Genomic DNA, 22327 nt, shown 5'->3' with positions numbered 1-22327 from the left:
TCCCAGATGAAAAGTGCCCCCACAGGCACCTGTGGCTGGTTTGACAGTGCCAAGTGCCTCCTGCAAACTGACATCAGGAACCTGGCCGGGTGAGTTTTGTTTCTCTGGGGAAAGCCTTTCGTTCCTATCCATGGACGGGTGGCCCAGAGTGGCTGGCTGCCTGCTGAAATTCCGCACTGTTGAAGATACCTCCCAGATGGAAAGTACCACCACAGGCAACTGTGGCTGGTTTGACAGTGCCAAGCGCCTCCTGCAAACTGACATCAGGAACCTGGCCTGGTGACTTTTGTTTCTCACGGGAAAGGGCATCGTTCATGCCCAGTGCCCGGTGGCCTGGTGTGGCCGGCAGCCTGCTGAACTTCCGCACAGATGAGGATACCGCCCAGATGCAAGGTGCCCATACAGGTGCGTGTGGCTGGTTTGACAGTGCCAAGTGCCTCCTGCAAACTGACATCAGGAACCTGGCCGGGTGACTTTTGTTTCTCTGGGGAAAAGCCATCGCTCCACTCCAGGGCCAGGTGGCCTGGAGTGGCCGGCTGCCTGTTGAAATTCCGCACGGATGCGGATAACTCCCAGATGAAAGGAGCCCCCACAGGCAACTGTGGCTGGTTTGACAGTGCCAAGTGCCTCCTGCAAACTGACATCAGGAACCTGGCCTGGTGACTTTTATTTCTCTGGGGAAAGGCCATTGTACGTGTCCAAGGTCTAATGGCCCGGAGTGGCCGGCTGCCTGCTGGAATTCGGCATGGATCAGGATGCCGCCGAGATGCAAGGTGCCCCCACAGGCAACTGTGGCTGGTTTGACAGTGCCAAGTGCCTCCTGCACACTGACATCAGGAACCTGACCTGGTGACTTTTGTTTCTCTGGGGAAAGGCCATGGTTCATATCCTACAAACTGTGGCCCAAAGTGGCCGGCTGACTGCTGAAATTCCGCACGGATCAGGATACCTCCGAGATGCAAGGTGCCCCACAGGCACCTGTGGCTGGTTTGACAGTGCCAAGTGCCTCCTGCAAACTGACATCAGGAACCTGGCCTTGTGACTTTCCTTTCTCTGGGGAAAGACCATGATTCATGTCCAGGGCCTTGCGGCCTGGAGTGCCCGGCTGCCTGCTGAAATTCCGCATGGATCGGGATGCCTCCCAGATGGAAAGTGCCCCCACAGGCAACTGTGGCTGGTTTGACAGTGCCAAGTGCCTCCTGCAAACTGACATCAGGAACCTGGCCGGGTGACTTTTGTTTCCCTAGGGAAAAGCCGTGGTTCTTGTCCAGGGCCTGGTGGCCCGGAGTGGCCGGCTGCCTGCTGAAATTCCGCATGGATCGGGATGCCTCCCAGATGAAAAGTGCCCCCACAGGCACCTGTGGCTGGTTTGACAGTGCCAAGTGCCTCCTGCAAACTGACATCAGGAACCTGGCCTGGTGACTTTTGTTTCTCTGGGGAAAGGCCATGGTTCATATCCTGAGCCTGGTGTCCTGAGTGGCCGGCCCCCTGTTGAAATTCTGCACGGACCAGGATGCCGCCGAGATGAAAGGTGCCCCCACAGGCAACTGTGGCTGGTTTGACAGTGCCAAGTGCCTCCTGCAAACTGACATCAGGAACCTGGCCTGGTGACTTTTGTTTCTCTGGGGAAAGGCCATGGTTCATATCCTGAGCCTGGTGTCCTGAGTGGCCGGCCCCCTGCTGAAATTCTGCACGGACCAGGATGCCGCCGAGATGAAAGGTGCCCCCACAGGCAACTGTGGCTGGTTTGACAGTGCCAAGTGCCTCCTGCACACTGACATCAGGAACCTGACCTGGTGACTTTTGTTTCTCTGGGGAAAGGCCATGGTTCATATCCCACAAACTGTGGCCCAAAGTGGCCGGCTGACTGCTGAAATTCCGCACGGATCAGGATACCTCCGAGATGCAAGGTGCCCCACAGGCACCTGTGGCTGGTTTGACAGTGCCAAGTGCCTCCTGCAAACTGACATCAGGAACCTGGCCTGGTGACTTTTGTTTCTCTGGGGAAAGGCCATGGTTCATATCCTGAGCCTGGTGTCCTGAGTGGCCGGCCCCCTGCTGAAATTCTGCACGGACCAGGATGCCGCCGAGATGAAAGGTGCCCCCAGAGGCAACTGTGGCTGGTTTGACAGTGCCAAGTGCTTCCTGCAAACTGACATCAGAAACCTGGCCTGGTGATTTTCTTTCTCAGCGGAAAGGCCATGGTTCATGTCCAGGGCCCGGTGGCCCGTACTTGCCTGCTGACTGCTGAAATTCCACACGGATCAGGATACCTCCCAGATGTAAGGTGCCACCACAGGCAACTGTGGCTGGTTTGACAGTGCCAAGTGCCTCCTGCAAACTGACATCAGGAACCTGGCCTTGTGAGTTTTGTTTCTCTGGGGAAAGGCCATCATTCTTGTTCAGAGCCCAGTGGCCCGGAGTGGCCGGCTGCCTGCTGAAATTCCGCATGGATCAGGATGCCTCCCAGATGAAAAGTGCCCCCACAGGCACCTGTGGCTGGTTTGACAGTGCCAAGTGCCTCCTGCAAACTGACATCAGGAACCTGGCCGGGTGAGTTTTGTTTCTCTGGGGAAAGCCTTTCGTTCCTATCCATGGACGGGTGGCCCAGAGTGGCTGGCTGCCTGCTGAAATTCCGCACTGTTGAAGATACCTCCCAGATGGAAAGTACCACCACAGGCAACTGTGGCTGGTTTGACAGTGCCAAGCGCCTCCTGCAAACTGACATCAGGAACCTGGCCTGGTGACTTTTGTTTCTCACGGGAAAGGGCATCGTTCATGTCCATTGCCCGGTGGCCTGGTGTGGCCGGCAGCCTGCTGAACTTCCGCACAGATGAGGATACCTCCCAGATGCAAGGTGCCCATACAGGTGCGTGTGGCTGGTTTGACAGTGCCAAGTGCCTCCTGCAAACTGACATCAGGAACCTGGCCTGGTGACTTTTATTTCTCTGGGGAAAGGCCATTGTACGTGTCCAAGGTCTAATGGCCCGGAGTGGCCGGCTGCCTGCTGGAATTCGGCATGGATCAGGATGCCGCCGAGATGCAAGGTGCCCCCACAGGCAACTGTGGCTGGTTTGACAGTGCCAAGTGCCTCCTGCACACTGACATCAGGAACCTGACCTGGTGACTTTTGTTTCTCTGGGGAAAGGCCATGGTTCATATCCTACAAACTGTGGCCCAAAGTGGCCGGCTGACTGCTGAAATTCCGCACGGATCAGGATACCTCCGAGATGCAAGGTGCCCCACAGGCACCTGTGGCTGGTTTGACAGTGCCAAGTGCCTCCTGCAAACTGACATCAGGAACCTGGCCTGGTGACTTTTGTTTCTCTGGGGAAAGGCCATGGTTCATATCCTGAGCCTGGTGTCCTGAGTGGCCGGCCCCCTGCTGAAATTCTGCACGGACCAGGATGCCGCCGAGATGAAAGGTGCCCCCACAGGCAACTGTGGCTGGTTTGACAGTGCCAAGTGCTTCCTGCAAACTGACATCAGAAACCTGGCCTGGTGATTTTCTTTCTCAGGGGAAAGGCCATGGTTCATGTCCAGGGCCCGGTGGCCCGTACTTGCCTGCTGCCTGCTGAAATTCCACACGGATCAGGATACCTCCCAGATGTAAGGTGCCACCACAGGCAACTGTGGCTGGTTTGACAGTGCCAAGTGCCTCCTGCAAACTGACATCAGGAACCTGGCCTTGTGAGTTTTGTTTCTCTGGGGAAAGGCCATCATTCTTGTTCAGAGCCCAGTGGCCCAGAGTGGCCGGCTGCCTGCTGAAATTCCGCATGGATCAGGATGCCTCCCAGATGAAAAGTGCCCCCACAGGCACCTGTGGCTGGTTTGACAGTGCCAAGTGCCTCCTGCAAACTGACATCAGGAACCTGGCCGGGTGAGTTTTGTTTCTCTGGGGAAAGCCTTTCGTTCCTATCCATGGACGGGTGGCCCAGAGTGGCTGGCTGCCTGCTGAAATTCCGCACTGTTGAAGATACCTCCCAGATGGAAAGTACCACCACAGGCAACTGTGGCTGGTTTGACAGTGCCAAGCGCCTCCTGCAAACTGACATCAGGAACCTGGCCTGGTGACTTTTGTTTCTCACGGGAAAGGGCATCGTTCGTGTCCAGTGCCCGGTGGCCTGGTGTGGCCGGCAGCCTGCTGAACTTCCGCACAGATGAGGATACCTCCCAGATGCAAGGTGCCCATACAGGTGCGTGTGGCTGGTTTGACAGTGCCAAGTGCCTCCTGCAAACTGACATCAGGAACCTGGCCGGGTGACTTTTGTTTCTCTGGGGAAAAGCCATCGCTCCACTCCAAGGCCAGGTGGCCTGGAGTGGCCGGCTGCCTGTTGAAATTCCGCACGGATGCGGATAACTCCCAGATGAAAGGAGCCCCCACAGGCAACTGTGGCTGGTTTGACAGTGCCAAGTGCCTCCTGCAAACTGACATCAGGAACCTGGCCGGGTGAGTTTTGTTTCTCTGGGGAAAGCCTTTCGTTCCTATCCATGGACGGGTGGCCCAGAGTGGCTGGCTGCCTGCTGAAATTCCGCACTGTTGAAGATACCTCCCAGATGGAAAGTACCACCACAGGCAACTGTGGCTGGTTTGACAGTGCCAAGCGCCTCCTGCAAACTGACATCAGGAACCTGGCCTGGTGACTTTTGTTTCTCACGGGAAAGGGCATCGTTCATGTCCATTGCCCGGTGGCCTGGTGTGGCCGGCAGCCTGCTGAACTTCCGCACAGATGAGGATACCTCCCAGATGCAAGGTGCCCATACAGGTGCGTGTGGCTGGTTTGACAGTGCCAAGTGCCTCCTGCAAACTGACATCAGGAACCTGGCCGGGTGACTTTTGTTTCTCTGGGGAAAAGCCATCGCTCCACTCCAAGGCCAGGTGGCCTGGAGTGGCCGGCTGCCTGTTGAAATTCCGCACGGATGCAGATAACTCCCAGATGAAAGGAGCCCCCACAGTCAACTGTGGCTGGTTTGACAGTGCCAAGTGCCTCCTGCAAACTGACATCAGGAACCTGGCCTGGTGACTTTTATTTCTCTGGGGAAAGGCCATTGTACGTGTCCAAGGTCTAATGGCCCGGAGTGGCCCGCTGCCTGCTGGAATTCGGCATGGATCAGGATGCCGCCGAGATGCAAGGTGCCCCCACAGGCACCTGTGGCTGGTTTGACAGTGCCATGTGCCTCCTGCAAAATGACATCAGGAACCTGGCCTTGTGACTTTCCTTTCTCTGGGGAAAGACCATGATTCATGTCCAGGGCCTTGCGGCCTGGAGTGCCCGGCTGCCTGCTGAAATTCCGCATGGATCGGGATGCCTCCCAGATGGAAAGTGCCCCCACAGGCAACTGTGGCTGGTTTGACAGTGCCAAGTGCCTCCTGCAAACTGACATCAGGAACCTGGCCGGGTGACTTTTGTTTCCCTAGGGAAAAGCCGTGGTTCTTGTCCAGGGCCTGGTGGCCCGGAGTGGCCGGCTGCCTGCTGAAATTCCGCATGGATCGGGATGCCTCCCAGATGAAAAGTGCCCCCACAGGCACCTGTGGCTGGTTTGACAGTGCCAAGTGCCTCCTGCAAACTGACATCAGGAACCTGGCCTGGTGTCTTTTGTTTCTCAGCGGAAAGCCTTTCGTTCCTATCCATGGACGGGTGGCCCAGAGTGGCTGGCTGCCTGCTGAAATTCCGCACTGTTGAAGATACCTCCCAGATGGAAAGTACCACCACAGGCAACTGTGGCTGGTTTGACAGTGCCAAGCGCCTCCTGCAAACTGACATCAGGAACCTGGCCTGGTGACTTTTGTTTCTCACGGGAAAGGGCATCGTTCTTGTCCAGTGCCCGGTGGCCTGGTGTGGCCAGCAGCCTGCTGAACTTCCGCACAGATGAGGATACCTCCCAGATGCAAGGTGCCCATACAGGTGCGTGTGGCTGGTTTGACAGTGCCAAGTGCCTCCTGCAAACTGACATCAGGAACCTGGCCGGGTGACTTTTGTTTCTCTGGGGAAAAGCCATCGCTCCACTCCAGGGCCAGGTGGCCTGGAGTGGCCGGCTGCCTGTTGAAATTCCGCACGGATGCGGATAACTCCCAGATGAAAGGAGCCCCCACAGGCAACTGTGGCTGGTTTGACAGTGCCAAGTGCCTCCTGCAAACTGACATCAGGAACCTGGCCTGGTGACTTTTATTTCTCTGGGGAAAGGCCATTGTACGTGTCCAAGGTCTAATGGCCCGGAGTGGCCGGCTGCCTGCTGGAATTCGGCATGGATCAGGATGCCGCCGAGATGCAAGGTGCCCCCACAGGCAACTGTGGCTGGTTTGACAGTGCCAAGTGCCTCCTGCACACTGACATCAGGAACCTGACCTGGTGACTTTTGTTTCTCTGGGGAAAGGCCATGGTTCATATCCTACAAACTGTGGCCCAAAGTGGCCGGCTGACTGCTGAAATTCCGCACGGATCAGGATACCTCCGAGATGCAAGGTGCCCCACAGGCACCTGTGGCTGGTTTGACAGTGCCAAGTGCCTCCTGCAAACTGACATCAGGAACCTGGCCTGGTGACTTTTGTTTCTCTGGGGAAAGGCCATGGTTCATATCCTGAGCCTGGTGTCCTGAGTGGCCGGCCCCCTGCTGAAATTCTGCACGGACCAGGATGCCGCCGAGATGAAAGGTGCCCCCAGAGGCAACTGTGGCTGGTTTGACAGTGCCAAGTGCTTCCTGCAAACTGACATCAGGAACCTGGCCTGGTGATTTTCTTTCTCAGGAGAAAGGCCATGGTTCATGTCCAGGGCCCGGTGGCCCGTACTTGCCTGCTGCCTGCTGAAATTCCACACGGATCAGGATACCTCCCAGATGAAAGGTGCCCCCAGAGGCAACTGTGGCTGGTTTGACAGTGCCAAGTGCTTCCTGCAAACTGACATCAGGAACCTGGCCTGGTGATTTTCTTTCTCAGGGGAAAGGCCATGGTTCATGTCCAGGGCCCGGTGGCCCGTACTTGCCTGCTGCCTGCTGAAATTCCACACGGATCAGGATACCTCCCAGATGTAAGGTGCCACCACAGGCAACTGTGGCTGGTTTGACAGTGCCAAGTGCCTCCTGCAAACTGACATCAGGAACCTGGCCTTGTGAGTTTTGTTTCTCTGGGGAAAGGCCATCATTCTTGTTCAGAGCCCAGTGGCCCGGAGTGGCCGGCTGCCTGCTGAAATTCCGCATGGATCAGGATGCCTCCCAGATGAAAAGTGCCCCCACAGGCACCTGTGGCTGGTTTGACAGTGCCAAGTGCCTCCTGCAAACTGACATCAGGAACCTGGCCTTGTGAGTTTTGTTTCTCTGGGGAAAGCCTTTCGTTCCTATCCATGGACGGGTGGCCCAGAGTGGCTGGCTGCCTGCTGAAATTCCGCACTGTTGAAGATACCTCCCAGATGGAAAGTACCACCACAGGCAACTGTGGCTGGTTTGACAGTGCCAAGCGCCTCCTGCAAACTGACATCAGGAACCTGGCCTGGTGACTTTTGTTTCTCACGGGAAAGGGCATCGTTCATGTCCATTGCCCGGTGGCCTGGTGTGGCCGGCAGCCTGCTGAACTTCCGCACAGATGAGGATACCTCCCAGATGCAAGGTGCCCATACAGGTGCGTGTAGCTGGTTTGACAGTGCCAAGTGCCTCCTGCAAACTGACATCAGGAACCTGGCCGGGTGACTTTTGTTTCTCTGGGGAAAAGCCATCGCTCCACTCCAAGGCCAGGTGGCCTGGAGTGGCCGGCTGCCTGTTGAAATTCCGCACGGATGCGGATAACTCCCAGATGAAAGGAGCCCCCAGAGTCAACTGTGGCTGGTTTGACAGTGCCAAGTGCCTCCTGCAAACTGACATCAGGAACCTGGCCCGGTGACTTTTATTTCTCTGGGGAAAGGCCATTGTACGTGTCCAAGGTCTAATGGCCCGGAGTGGCCGGCTGCCTGCTGGAATTCGGCATGGATCAGGATGCCGCCGAGATGCAAGGTGCCCCCACAGGCACCTGTGGCTGGTTTGACAGTGCCATGTGCCTCCTGCAAAATGACATCAGGAACCTGGCCTTGTGACTTTCCTTTCTCTGGGGAAAGACCATGATTCATGTCCAGGGCCTTGCGGCCTGGAGTGTCCGGCTGCCTGCTGAAATTCCGCATGGATCGGGATGCCTCCCAGATGGAAAGTGCCCCCACAGCCAACTGTGGCTGGTTTGACAGTGCCAAGTGCCTCCTGCAAATTGACATCAGGAACCTGGCCGGGTGACTTTTGTTTCCCTAGGGAAAAGCCGTGGTTCTTGTCCAGGGCCTGGTGGCCCGGAGTGGCCGGCTGCCTGCTGAAATTCCGCATGGATCGGGATGCCTCCCAGATGAAAAGTGCCCCCACAGGCAACTGTGGCTGGTTTGACAGTGCCAAGCGCCTCCTGCAAACTGACATCAGGAACCTGGCCTGGTGACTTTTGTTTCTCACGGGAAAAGGCATCGTTCGTGTCCATTGCCCGGTGGCCTGGTGTGGCCGGCAGCCTGCTGAACTTCCGCACAGATGAGGATACCGCCCAGATGCAAGGTGCCCATACAGGTGCGTGTGGCTGGTTTGACAGTGCCAAGTGCCTCCTGCAAACTGACATCAGGAACCTGGCCGGGTGACTTTTGTTTCTCTGGGGAAAAGCCATCGCTCCACTCCAGGGCCAGGTGGCCTGGAGTGGCCGGCTGCCTGTTGAAATTCCGCACGGATGCGGATAACTCCCAGATGAAAGGAGCCCCCACAGGCAACTGTGGCTGGTTTGACAGTGCCAAGTGCCTCCTGCAAACTGACATCAGGAACCTGGCCTGGTGACTTTTATTTCTCTGGGGAAAGGCCATTGTACGTGTCCAAGGTCTAATGGCCCGGAGTGGCCGGCTGCCTGCTGGAATTCGGCATGGATCAGGATGCCGCCGAGATGCAAGGTGCCCCCACAGGCACCTGTGGCTGGTTTGACAGTGCCAAGTGCCTCCTGCACACTGACATCAGGAACCTGACCTGGTGACTTTTGTTTCTCTGGGGAAAGGCCATGGTTCATATCCTACAAACTGTGGCCCAAAGTGGCCGGCTGACTGCTGAAATTCCGCACGGATCAGGATACCTCCGAGATGCAAGGTGCCCCACAGGCACCTGTGGCTGGTTTGACAGTGCCAAGTGCCTCCTGCAAACTGACATCAGGAACCTGGCCTGGTGACTTTTGTTTCTCTGGGGAAAGGCCATGGTTCATATCCTGAGCCTGGTGTCCTGAGTGGCCGGCCCCCTGCTGAAATTCTGCACGGACCAGGACGCCGCCGAGATGAAAGGTGCCCCCAGAGGCAACTGTGGCTGGTTGGACAGTGCCAAGTGCTTCCTGCAAACTGACATCAGGAACCTGGCCTGGTGATTTTCTTTCTCAGGGGAAAGGCCATGGTTCATGTCCAGGGCCCGGTGGCCCGTACTTGCCTGCTGCCTGCTGAAATTCCACACGGATCAGGATACCTCCCAGATGTAAGGTGCCACCACAGGCAACTGTGGCTGGTTTGACAGTGCCAAGTGCCTCCTGCAAACTGACATCAGGAACCTGGCCTTGTGAGTTTTGTTTCTCTGGGGAAAGGCCATCATTCTTGTTCAGAGCCCAGTGGCCCGGAGTGGCCGGCTGCCTGCTGAAATTCCGCATGGATCAGGATGCCTCCCAGATGAAAAGTGCCCCCACAGGCACCTGTGGCTGGTTTGACAGTGCCAAGTGCCTCCTGCAAACTGACATCAGGAACCTGGCCGGGTGAGTTTTGTTTCTCTGGGGAAAGGCCATCATTCTTGTTCAGAGCCCAGTGGCCCGGAGTGGCCGGCTGCCTGCTGAAATTCCGCATGGATCGGGATGCCTCCCAGATGAAAAGTGCCCCCACAGGCACCTGTGGCTGGTTTGACAGTGCCAAGTGCCTCCTGCAAACTGACATCAGGAACCTGGCCGGGTGAGTTTTGTTTCTCTGGGGAAAGCCTTTCGTTCCTATCCATGGACGGGTGGCCCGGAGTGGCTGGCTGCCTGCTGAAATTCCGCACTGTTGAAGATACCTCCCAGATGGAAAGTACCACCACTGGCAACTGTGGCTGGTTTGACAGTGCCAAGCGCCTCCTGCAAACTGACATCAGGAACCTGGCCTGGTGACTTTTGTTTCTCACGGGAAAGGGCATCGTTCGTGTCCAGTGCCCAGTGGCCTGGTGTGGCCGGCAGCCTGCTGAACTTCCGCACAGATGAGGATACCTCCCAGATGCAAGGTGCCCATACAGGTGCGTGTGGCTGGTTTGACAGTGCCAAGTGCCTCCTGCAAACTGACATCAGGAACCTGGCCGGGTGACTTTTGTTTCTCTGGGGAAAAGCCATCGCTCCACTCCAGGGCCAGGTGGCCTGGAGTGGCCGGCTGCCTGTTGAAATTCCGCACGGATGCGGATAACTCCCAGATGAAAGGAGCCCCCACAGGCAACTGTGGCTGGTTTGACAGTGCCAAGTGCCTCCTGCAAACTGACATCAGGAACCTGGCCTGGTGACTTTTATTTCTCTGGGGAAAGGCCATTGTACGTGTCCAAGGTCTAATGGCCCGGAGTGGCCGGCTGCCTGCTGGAATTCGGCATGGATCAGGATGCCGCCGAGATGAAAGGTGCCCCCACAGGCACCTGTGGCTGGTTTGACAGTGCCAAGTGCCTCCTGCACACTGACATCAGGAACCTGACCTGGTGACTTTTGTTTCTCTGGGGAAAGGCCATGGTTCATATCCTACAAACTGTGGCCCAAAGTGGCCGGCTGACTGCTGAAATTCCGCACGGATCAGGATACCTCCGAGATGCAAGGTGCCCCACAGGCACCTGTGGCTGGTTTGACAGTGCCAAGTGCCTCCTGCAAACTGACATCAGGAACCTGGCCTGGTGACTTTTGTTTCTCTGGGGAAAGGCCATGGTTCATATCCTGAGCCTGGTGTCCTGAGTGGCCGGCCCCCTGCTGAAATTCTGCACGGACCAGGATGCCGCCGAGATGAAAGGTGCCCCCAGAGGCAACTGTGGCTGGTTTGACAGTGCCAAGTGCTTCCTGCAAACTGACATCAGGAACCTGGCCTGGTGATTTTCTTTCTCTGGGGAAAGACCATGGTTCATGTCCAGGGCCCGGTGGCCCGTACTTGCCTGCTGCCTGCTGAAATTCCACACGGATCAGGATACCTCCCAGATGTAAGGTGCCACCACAGGCAACTGTGGCTGGTTTGACAGTGCCAAGTGCCTCCTGCAAACTGACATCAGGAACCTGGCCTTGTGAGTTTTGTTTCTCTGGGGAAAGGCCATCATTCTTGTTCAGAGCCCAGTGGCCCGGAGTGGCCGGCTGCCTGCTGAAATTCCGCATGGATCAGGATGCCTGCCAGATGAAAAGTGCCCCCACAGGCACCTGTGGCTGGTTTGACAGTGCCAAGTGCCTCCTGCAAACTGACATCAGGAACCTGGCCTTGTGAGTTTTGTTTCTCTGGGGAAAGCCTTTCGTTCCTATCCATGGACGGGTGGCCCAGAGTGGCTGGCTGCCTGCTGAAATTCCGCACTGTTGAAGATACCTCCCAGATGGAAAGTACCACCACAGGCAACTGTGGCTGGTTTGACAGTGCCAAGCGCCTCCTGCAAACTGACATCAGGAACCTGCCCTGGTGACTTTTGTTTCTCACGGGAAAGGGCATCGTTCATGTCCATTGCCCGGTGGCCTGGTGTGGCCGGCAGCCTGCTGAACTTCCGCACAGATGAGGATACCTCCCAGATGCAAGGTGCCCATACAGGTGCGTGTGGCTGGTTTGACAGTGCCAAGTGCCTCCTGCAAACTGACATCAGGAACCTGGCCGGGTGACTTTTGTTTCTCTGGGGAAAAGCCATCGCTCCACTCCAAGGCCAGGTGGCCTGGAGTGGCCGGCTGCCTGTTGAAATTCCGCACGGATGCGGATAACTCCCAGATGAAAGGAGCCCCCACAGGCAACTGTGGCTGGTTTGACAGTGCCAAGTGCCTCCTGCAAACTGACATCAGGAACCTGGCCCGGTGACTTTTATTTCTCTGGGGAAAGGCCATTGTACGTGTCCAAGGTCTAATGGCCCGGAGTGGCCGGCTGCCTGCTGGAATTCGGCATGGATCAGGATGCCGCCGAGATGCAAGGTGCCCCCACAGGCACCTGTGGCTGGTTTGACAGTGCCATGTGCCTCCTGCAAAATGACATCAGGAACCTGGCCTTGTGACTTTCCTTTCTCTGGGGAAAGACCATGATTCATGTCCAGGGCCTTGCGGCCTGGAGTGTCCGGCTGCCTGCTGAAATTCCGCATGGATCGGGATGCCTCCCAGATGGAAAGTGCCCCCACAGCCAACTGTGGCTGGTTTGACAGTGCCAAGTGCCTCCTGCAAACTGACATCAGGAACCTGGCCGGGTGACTTTTGTTTCCCTAGGGAAAAGCCGTGGTTCTTGTCCAGGGCCTGGTGGCCCGGAGTGGCCGGCTGCCTGCTGAAATTCCGCATGGATCGGGATGCCTCCCAGATGAAAAGTGCCCCCACAGGCAACTGTGGCTGGTTTGACAGTGCCAAGCGCCTCCTGCAAACTGACATCAGGAACCTGCCCTGGTGACTTTTGTTTCTCACGGGAAAAGGCATCGTTTGTGTCCAGTGCCCGGTGGCCTGGTGTGGCCGGCAGCCTGCTGAACTTCCGCACAGATGAGGATACCGCCCAGATGCAAGGTGCCCATACAGGTGCGTGTGGCTGGTTTGACAGTGCCAAGTGCCTCCTGCAAACTGACATCAGGAACCTGGCCGGGTGACTTTTGTTTCTCTGGGGAAAAGCCATTGTACGTGTCCAAGGTCTAATGGCCCGGAGTGGCCGGCTGCCTGCTGGAATTCGGCATGGATCAGGATGCCGCCGAGATGCAAGGTGCCCCCACAGGCACCTGTGGCTGGTTTGACAGTGCCATGTGCCTCCTGCAAAATGACATCAGGAACCTGGCCTTGTGACTTTTGTTTCTCTGGGGAAAGACCATGATTCATGTCCAGGGCCTTGCGGCCTGGAGTGCCTGGCTGCCTGCTGAAATTCCGCATGGATCGGGATGCCTCCCAGATGGAAAGTGCCCCCACAGCCAACTGTGGCTGGTTTGACAGTGCCAAGTGCCTCCTGCAAACTGACATCAGGAATCTGGCCGGGTGACTTTTGTTTCCCTAGGGAAAAGCCGTGGTTCTTGTCCAGGGCCTGGTGGCCCGGAGTGGCCGGCTGCCTGCTGAAATTCCGCACTGTTGAAGATACCTCCCAGATGGAAAGTACCACCACAGGCAACTGTGGCTGGTTTGACAGTGCCAAGCGCCTCCTGCAAACTGACATCAGAAACCTGGCCTGGTGATTTTCTTTCTCAGGGGAAAGGCCATGGTTCATGTCCAGGGCCCGGTGGCCCGTACTTGCCTGCTGCCTGCTGAAATTCCACACGGATCAGGATACCTCCCAGATGTAAGGTGCCACCACAGGCAACTGTGGCTGGTGTGACAGTGCCAAGTGCCTCCTGCAAACTGACATCAGGAACCTGGCCTTGTGAGTTTTGTTTCTCTGGGGAAAGGCCATCATTCTTGTTCAGAGCCCAGTGGCCCGGAGTGGCCGGCTGCCTGCTGAAATTCCGCACAGATGAGGATGCCTCCCAGATGAAAAGTGCCCCCACAGACACCTGTGGCTGGTTTGACAGTGCCAAGTGCCTCCTGCAAACTGACATCAGGAACCTGGCCGGGTGACTTTTGTTTCTCTGGGGAAAAGCCATCGCTCCACTCCAAGGCCAGGTGGCCTGGAGTGGCCGGCTGCCTGTTGAAATTCCGCACGGATGCGGATAACTCCCAGATGAAAGGAGCCCCCACAGGCAACTGTGGCTGGTTTGACAGTGCCAAGTGCCTCCTGCAAACTGACATCAGGAACCTGGCCTGGTGACTTTTATTTCTCTGGGGAAAGGCCATTGTACGTGTCCAAGGTCTAATGGCCCGGAGTGGCCGGCTGCCTGCTGGAATTCGGCATGGATCAGGATGCCGCCGAGATGCAAGGTGCCCCCACAGGCAACTGTGGCTGGTTTGACAGTGCTAAGTGCCTCCTGCACACTGACATCAGGAACCTGACCTGGTGACTTTTGTTTCTCTGGGGAAAGGCCATGGTTCATATCCTACAAACTGTGGCCCAAAGTGGCCGGCTGACTGCTGAAATTCCGCACGGATGAGGATACCTCCGAGATGCAAGGTGCCCCACAGGCACCTGTGGCTGGTTTGACAGTGCCAAGTGCCTCCTGCCAACTGACATCAGGAACCTGGCCTGGTGACTTTTGTTTCTCTGGGGAAAGGCCATGGTTCATATCCTGAGCCTGGTGTCCTGAGTGGCCGGCCCCCTGCTGAAATTCTGCACGGACCAGGATGCCGCCGAGATGAAAGGTGCCCCCACAGGCAACTGTGGCTGGTTGGACAGTGCCAAGTGCTTCCTGCAAACTGACATCAGGAACCTGGCCTGGTGATTTTCTTTCTCAGGGGAAAGGCCATGGTTCATGTCCAGGGCCCGGTGGCCCGTACTTGCCTGCTGCCTGCTGAAATTCCACACGGATCAGGATACCTCCCAGATGTAAGGTGCCACCACAGGCAACTGTGGCTGGTGTGACAGTGCCAAGTGCCTCCTGCAAACTGACATCAGGAACCTGGCCTTGTGAGTTTTGTTTCTCTGGGGAAAGGCCATCATTCTTGTTCAGAGCCCAGTGGCCCGGAGTGGCCGGCTGCCTGCTGAAATTCCGCATGGATCAGGATGCCTCCCAGATGAAAAGTGCCCCCACAGGCAACTGTGGCTGGTTTGACAGTGCCAAGTGCCTCCTGCAAACTGACATCAGGAACCTGGCCTTGTGAGTTTTGTTTCTCTGGGGAAAGCCTTTCGTTCCTATCCATGGACGGGTGGCCCAGAGTGGCTAGCTGCCTGCTGAAATTCCGCACTGTTGAAGATACCTCCCAGATGGAAAGTACCACCACAGGCAACTGTGGCTGGTTTGACAGTGCCAAGCGCCTCCTGCAAACTGACATCAGGAACCTGCCCTGGTGACTTTTGTTTCTCTGGGGAAAGGCCATGGTTCATATCCTGAGCCTGGTGTCCTGAGTGGCCGGCCCCCTGCTGAAATTCTGCACGGACCATGATGCCGCCGAGATGAAAGGTGCCCCCACAGGCAACTGTGGCTGGTTTGACAGTGCAAGTGCTTCCTGCAAACTGACATCAGAAACCTGGCCTGGTGATTTTCTTTCTCAGGGGAAAGGCCATGGTTCATGTCCAGGGCCCGGTGGCCCGTACTTGCCTGCTGCCTGCTGAAATTCCACACGGATCAGGATACCTCCCAGATGTAAGGTGCAACCACAGGCAACTGTGGCTGGTTTGACAGTGCCAAGTGCCTCCTGCAAACTGACATCAGGAACCTGGCCTTGTGAGTTTTGTTTCTCTGGGGAAAGGCCATCATTCTTGTTCAGAGCCCAGTGGCCCGGAGTGGCCGGCTGCCTGCTGAAATTCCGCACGGATCAGGATACCTCCCAGATTCAAGGTGCTAAACTTGGGCTAAACAGAATCAAAACAAATCAAAACAAATCTAAACCTTCTAAAAACCGGCCAAAATAATTCAAAACCCGTCAAAACTAATCAAAACCTTCCGAATACCTGCCAAAACTTTCCAAATACCCGCCAAAAGATTTTAAAACCCGCCAAAAGGAATCCAAACATTCCAAAACCTGCCAAGACAATATAAACAACACAAGAGAAAACAAAACATTCTGAAACACCACCAAAACATTCCGAAAACCCGACAAAACATCATCAAAACAAATCAAAACCAACCAAAATATTCCAAAAACCCGCCAAAATGATTTAGAACCGCAAAACTCATCAAAACATTCTGAAAAGATGCCAAAACATTAGAAAACCAGCCAGAACTGATCAAAACATTCAAAATACTTGGCAAAACATCATAAAAAGTAATCATAAACCAACCGAAACATTCCAAAAACCTGACAAAATAGATTAGAACCCGCCAAAACTGATCAAAACATTCTGAAAAGATGCCAAAATACTATCAAACCAGTCTGAAGTGATTGAAACTTTCAATAACTTGCCAAAACATAATCAAAACAAATGAAAGCAAACCAAAACATTCCAAATACCCGCCAAAATATTTTAAAACCCGCCAAAAGGAATCCAAACATTCCAAAACCTGCCAACACAATAAAAACAACACAAGAGAAAACAAAACATTCTAAAACACCACCAAAACATTCCGAAAACCCGCCAAAACATCATCAAAACAAATCAAAACAACCAAACAATAAGAGGAACACGGCAACATATTGGCAAGCAAGAGACGGAGAGCGCGGCACCTGGTGACTTTTGTTTCTCACGGGAAAGGGCATCGTTCGTGTCCAGTGCCCGGTGGCCTGCTGTGGCCGGCAGCCTGCTGAACTTCCGCACAGATGAGGATACCGCCCAGATGCAAGGTGCCCATACAGGTGCGTGTGGCTGGTTTGACAGTGCCAAGTGCCTCCTGCAAACTGACATCAGGAACCTGGCCGGGTGACTTTTGTTTCTCTGGGGAAAAGCCATCGCTCCACTCCAAGGCCAGGTGGCCTGGAGTGGCCGGCTGCCTGTTGAAATTCCGCACGGATGCGGATAACTCCCAGATGAAAGGAGCCCCCACAGCCAACTGTGGCTGGTTTGACAGTGCCAAGTGCCTCCTGCAAACTGACATCAGGAACCTGGCCGGGTGACTTTTGTTTCCCTAGGGAAAAGCCGTGGTTCTTGTCCAGGGCCTGGTGGCCCGGAGTGGCCGGCTGCCTGCTGAAATTCCGCATGGATCGGGATGCCTCCCAGATGAAAAGTGCCCCCACAGGCAACTGTGGCTGGTTTGACAGTGCCAAGCGCCTCCTGCAAACTGACATCAGGAACCTGCCCTGGTGACTTTTGTTTCTCACGGGAAAAGGCATCGTTTGTGTCCAGTGCCCGGTGGCCTGGTGTGGCCGGCAGCCTGCTGAACTTCCGCACAGATGAGGATACCGCCCAGATGCAAGGTGCCCATACAGGTGCGTGTGGCTGGTTTGACAGTGCCAAGTGCCTCCTGCAAACTGACATCAGGAACCTGGCCGGGTGACTTTTGTTTCTCTGGGGAAAAGCCATCGCTCCACTCCAAGGCCAGGTGGCCTGGAGTGGCCGGCTGCCTGTTGAAATTCCGCACGGATGCGGATAACTCCCAGATGAAAGGAGCCCCCACAGGCAACTGTGGCTGGTTTGACAGTGCCAAGTGCCTCCTGCAAACTGACATCAGGAACCTGGCCTGGTGACTTTTATTTCTCTGGGGAAAGGCCATTGTACGTGTCCAAGGTCTAATGGCCCGGAGTGGCCGGCTGCCTGCTGGAATTCGGCATGGATCAGGATGCCGCCGAGATGCAAGGTGCCCCCACAGGCAACTGTGGCTGGTTTGACAGTGCTAAGTGCCTCCTGCACACTGACATCAGGAACCTGACCTGGTGACTTTTGTTTCTCTGGGGAAAGGCCATGGGTCATATCCTACAAACTGTGGCCCAAAGTGGCCGGCTGACTGCTGAAATTCCGCACGGATCAGGATACCTCCGAGATGCAAGGTGCCCCACAGGCACCTGTGGCTGGTTTGACAGTGCCAAGTGCCTCCTGCCAACTGACATCAGGAACCTGGCCTGGTGACTTTTGTTTCTCTGGGGAAAGGCCATGGTTCATATCCTGAGCCTGGTGTCCTGAGTGGCCGGCCCCCTGCTGAAATTCTGCACGGACCAGGATGCCGCCGAGATGAAAGGTGCCCCCACAGGCAACTGTGGCTGGTTGGACAGTGCCAAGTGCTTCCTGCAAACTGACATCAGGAACCTGGCCTGGTGATTTTCTTTCTCAGGGGAAAGGCCATGGTTCATGTCCAGGGCCCGGTGGCCCGTACTTGCCTGCTGCCTGCTGAAATTCCACACGGATCAGGATACCTCCCAGATGTAAGGTGCCACCACAGGCAACTGTGGCTGGTGTGACAGTGCCAAGTGCCTCCTGCAAACTGACATCAGGAACCTGGCCTTGTGAGTTTTGTTTCTCTGGGGAAAGGCCATCATTCTTGTTCAGAGCCCAGTGGCCCGGAGTGGCCGGCTGCCTGCTGAAATTCCGCATGGATCAGGATGCCTCCCAGATGAAAAGTGCCCCCACAGGCAACTGTGGCTGGTTTGACAGTGCCAAGTGCCTCCTGCAAACTGACATCAGGAACCTGGCCTTGTGAGTTTTGTTTCTCTGGGGAAAGCCTTTCGTTCCTATCCATGGACGGGTGGCCCAGAGTGGCTAGCTGCCTGCTGAAATTCCGCACTGTTGAAGATACCTCCCAGATGGAAAGTACCACCACAGGCAACTGTGGCTGGTTTGACAGTGCCAAGCGCCTCCTGCAAACTGACATCAGGAACCTGCCCTGGTGACTTTTGTTTCTCACGGGAAAGGGCATCGTTCATGTCCATTGCCCGGTGGCCTGGTGTGGCCGGCAGCCTGCTGAACTTCCGCACAGATGAGGATACCTCCCAGATGCAAGGTGCCCATACAGGTGCGTGTGGCTGGTTTGACAGTGCCAAGTGCCTCCTGCAAACTGACATCAGGAACCTGGCCGGGTGACTTTTGTTTCTCTGGGGAAAAGCCATCGCTCCACTCCAAGGCCAGGTGGCCTGGAGTGGCCGGCTGCCTGTTGAAATTCCGCACGGATGCGGATAACTCCCAGATGAAAGGAGCCCCCACAGGCAACTGTGGCTGGTTTGACAGTGCCAAGTGCCTCCTGCAAACTGACATCAGGAACCTGGCCCGGTGACTTTTATTTCTCTGGGGAAAGGCCATTGTACGTGTCCAAGGTCTAATGGCCCGGAGTGGCCGGCTGCCTGCTGGAATTCGGCATGGATCAGGATGCCGCCGAGATGCAAGGTGCCCCCACAGGCACCTGTGGCTGGTTTGACAGTGCCATGTGCCTCCTGCAAAATGACATCAGGAACCTGGCCTTGTGACTTTCCTTTCTCTGGGGAAAGACCATGATTCATGTCCAGGGCCGTGCGGCCTGGAGTGTCCGGCTGCCTGCTGAAATTCCGCATGGATCGGGATGCCTCCCAGATGGAAAGTGCCCCCACAGCCAACTGTGGCTGGTTTGACAGTGCCAAGTGCCTCCTGCAAACTGACATCAGGAACCTGGCCGGGTGACTTTTGTTTCCCTAGGGAAAAGCCGTGGTTCTTGTCCAGGGCCTGGTGGCCCGGAGTGGCCGGCTGCCTGCTGAAATTCCGCATGGATCGGGATGCCTCCCAGATGAAAAGTGCCCCCACAGGCAACTGTGGCTGGTTTGACAGTGCCAAGCGCCTCCTGCAAACTGACATCAGGAACCTGCCCTGGTGACTTTTGTTTCTCACGGGAAAAGGCATCGTTTGTGTCCAGTGCCCGGTGGCCTGGTGTGGCCGGCAGCCTGCTGAACTTCCGCACAGATGAGGATACCGCCCAGATGCAAGGTGCCCATACAGGTGCGTGTGGCTGGTTTGACAGTGCCAAGTGCCTCCTGCAAACTGACATCAGGAACCTGGCCGGGTGAGTTTTGTTTCTCTGGGGAAAAGCCATTGTACGTGTCCAAGGTCTAATGGCCCGGAGTGGCCGGCTGCCTGCTGGAATTCGGCATGGATCAGGATGCCGCCGAGATGCAAGGTGCCCCCACAGGCACCTGTGGCTGGTTTGACAGTGCCATGTGCCTCCTGCAAAATGACATCAGGAACCTGGCCTTGTGACTTTTGTTTCTCTGGGGAAAGACCATGATTCATGTCCAGGGCCTTGCGGCCTGGAGTGCCTGGCTGCCTGCTGAAATTCCGCATGGATCGGGATGCCTCCCAGATGGAAAGTGCCCCCACAGCCAACTGTGGCTGGTTTGACAGTGCCAAGTGCCTCCTGCAAACTGACATCAGGAACCTGGCCGGGTGACTTTTGTTTCCCTAGGGAAAAGCCGTGGTTCTTGTCCAGGGCCTGGTGGCCCGGAGTGGCCGGCTGCCTGCTGAAATTCCGCATGGATCGGGATGCCTCCCAGATGAAAAGTGCCCCCACAGGCACCTGTGGCTGGTTTGACAGTGCCAAGTGCCTCCTGCAAACTGACATCAGGAACCTGGCCTGGTGTCTTTTGTTTCTCAGCGGAAAGCCTTTCGTTCCTATCCATGGACGGGTGGCCCAGAGTGGCTGGCTGCCTGCTGAAATTCCGCACTGTTGAAGATACCTCCCAGATGGAAAGTACCACCACAGGCAACTGTGGCTGGTTTGACAGTGCCAAGTGCCTCCTGCAAACTGACATCAGGAACCTGGCCGGGTGACTTTTGTTTCTCTGGGGAAAAGCCATCGCTCCACTCCAAGGCCAGGTGGCCTGGAGTGGCCGGCTGCCTGTTGAAATTCCGCACGGATGCGGATAACTCCCAGATGAAAGGAGCCCCCACAGGCAACTGTGGCTGGTTTGACAGTGCCAAGTGCCTCCTGCAAACTGACATCAGGAACCTGGCCTGGTGACTTTTATTTCTCTGGGGAAAGGCCATTGTACGTGTCCAAGGTCTAATGGCCCGGAGTGGCCGGCTGCCTGCTGGAATTCGGCATGGATCAGGATGCCGCCGAGATGCAAGGTGCCCCCACAGGCAACTGTGGCTGGTTTGACAGTGCTAAGTGCCTCCTGCACACTGACATCAGGAACCTGACCTGGTGACTTTTGTTTCTCTGGGGAAAGGCCATGGTTCATATCCTACAAACTGTGGCCCAAAGTGGCCGGCTGACTGCTGAAATTCCGCACGGATCAGGATACCTCCGAGATGCAAGGTGCCCCACAGGCACCTGTGGCTGGTTTGACAGTGCCAAGTGCCTCCTGCCAACTGACATCAGGAACCTGGCCTGGTGACTTTTGTTTCTCTGGGGAAAGGCCATGGTTCATATCCTGAGCCTGGTGTCCTGAGTGGCCGGCCCCCTGCTGAAATTCTGCACGGACCAGGATGCCGCCGAGATGAAAGGTGCCCCCACAGGCAACTGTGGCTGGTTGGACAGTGCCAAGTGCTTCCTGCAAACTGACATCAGGAACCTGGCCTGGTGATTTTCTTTCTCAGGGGAAAGGCCATGGTTCATGTCCAGGGCCCGGTGGCCCGTACTTGCCTGCTGCCTGCTGAAATTCCACACGGATCAGGATACCTCCCAGATGTAAGGTGCCACCACAGGCAACTGTGGCTGGTGTGACAGTGCCAAGTGCCTCCTGCAAACTGACATCAGGAACCTGGCCTTGTGAGTTTTGTTTCTCTGGGGAAAGGCCATCATTCTTGTTCAGAGCCCAGTGGCCCGGAGTGGCCGGCTGCCTGCTGAAATTCCGCATGGATCAGGATGCCTCCCAGATGAAAAGTGCCCCCACAGGCAACTGTGGCTGGTTTGACAGTGCCAAGTGCCTCCTGCAAACTGACATCAGGAACCTGGCCGGGTGAGTTTTGTTTCTCTGGGGAAAGCCTTTCGTTCCTATCCATGGACGGGTGGCCCAGAGTGGCTAGCTGCCTGCTGAAATTCCGCACTGTTGAAGATACCTCCCAGATGGAAAGTACCACCACAGGCAACTGTGGCTGGTTTGACAGTGCCAAGCGCCTCCTGCAAACTGACATCAGGAACCTGCCCTGGTGACTTTTGTTTCTCTGGGGAAAGGCCATGGTTCATATCCTGAGCCTGGTGTCCTGAGTGGCCGGCCCCCTGCTGAAATTCTGCACGGACCATGATGCCGCCGAGATGAAAGGTGCCCCCACAGGCAACTGTGGCTGGTTTGACAGTGCAAGTGCTTCCTGCAAACTGACATCAGAAACCTGGCCTGGTGATTTTCTTTCTCAGGGGAAAGGCCATGGTTCATGTCCAGGGCCCGGTGGCCCGTACTTGCCTGCTGCCTGCTGAAATTCCACACGGATCAGGATACCTCCCAGATGTAAGGTGCAACCACAGGCAACTGTGGCTGGTTTGACAGTGCCAAGTGCCTCCTGCAAACTGACATCAGGAACCTGGCCTTGTGAGTTTTGTTTCTCTGGGGAAAGGCCATCATTCTTGTTCAGAGCCCAGTGGCCCGGAGTGGCCGGCTGCCTGCTGAAATTCCGCACGGATCAGGATACCTCCCAGATTCAAGGTGCTAAACTTGGGCTAAACAGAATCAAAACAAATCAAAACAAATCTAAACCTTCTAAAAACCGGCCAAAATAATTCAAAACCCGTCAAAACTAATCAAAACCTTCCGAATACCTGCCAAAACTTT

This window comes from Passer domesticus, chromosome 7 (genome assembly GCF_036417665.1).
Source record: "Passer domesticus isolate bPasDom1 chromosome 7, bPasDom1.hap1, whole genome shotgun sequence".
In the NCBI taxonomy this organism is placed as follows: Eukaryota; Metazoa; Chordata; class Aves; order Passeriformes; family Passeridae; genus Passer; species Passer domesticus.
Note: the sequence above shows the minus strand (reverse complement) of the source record.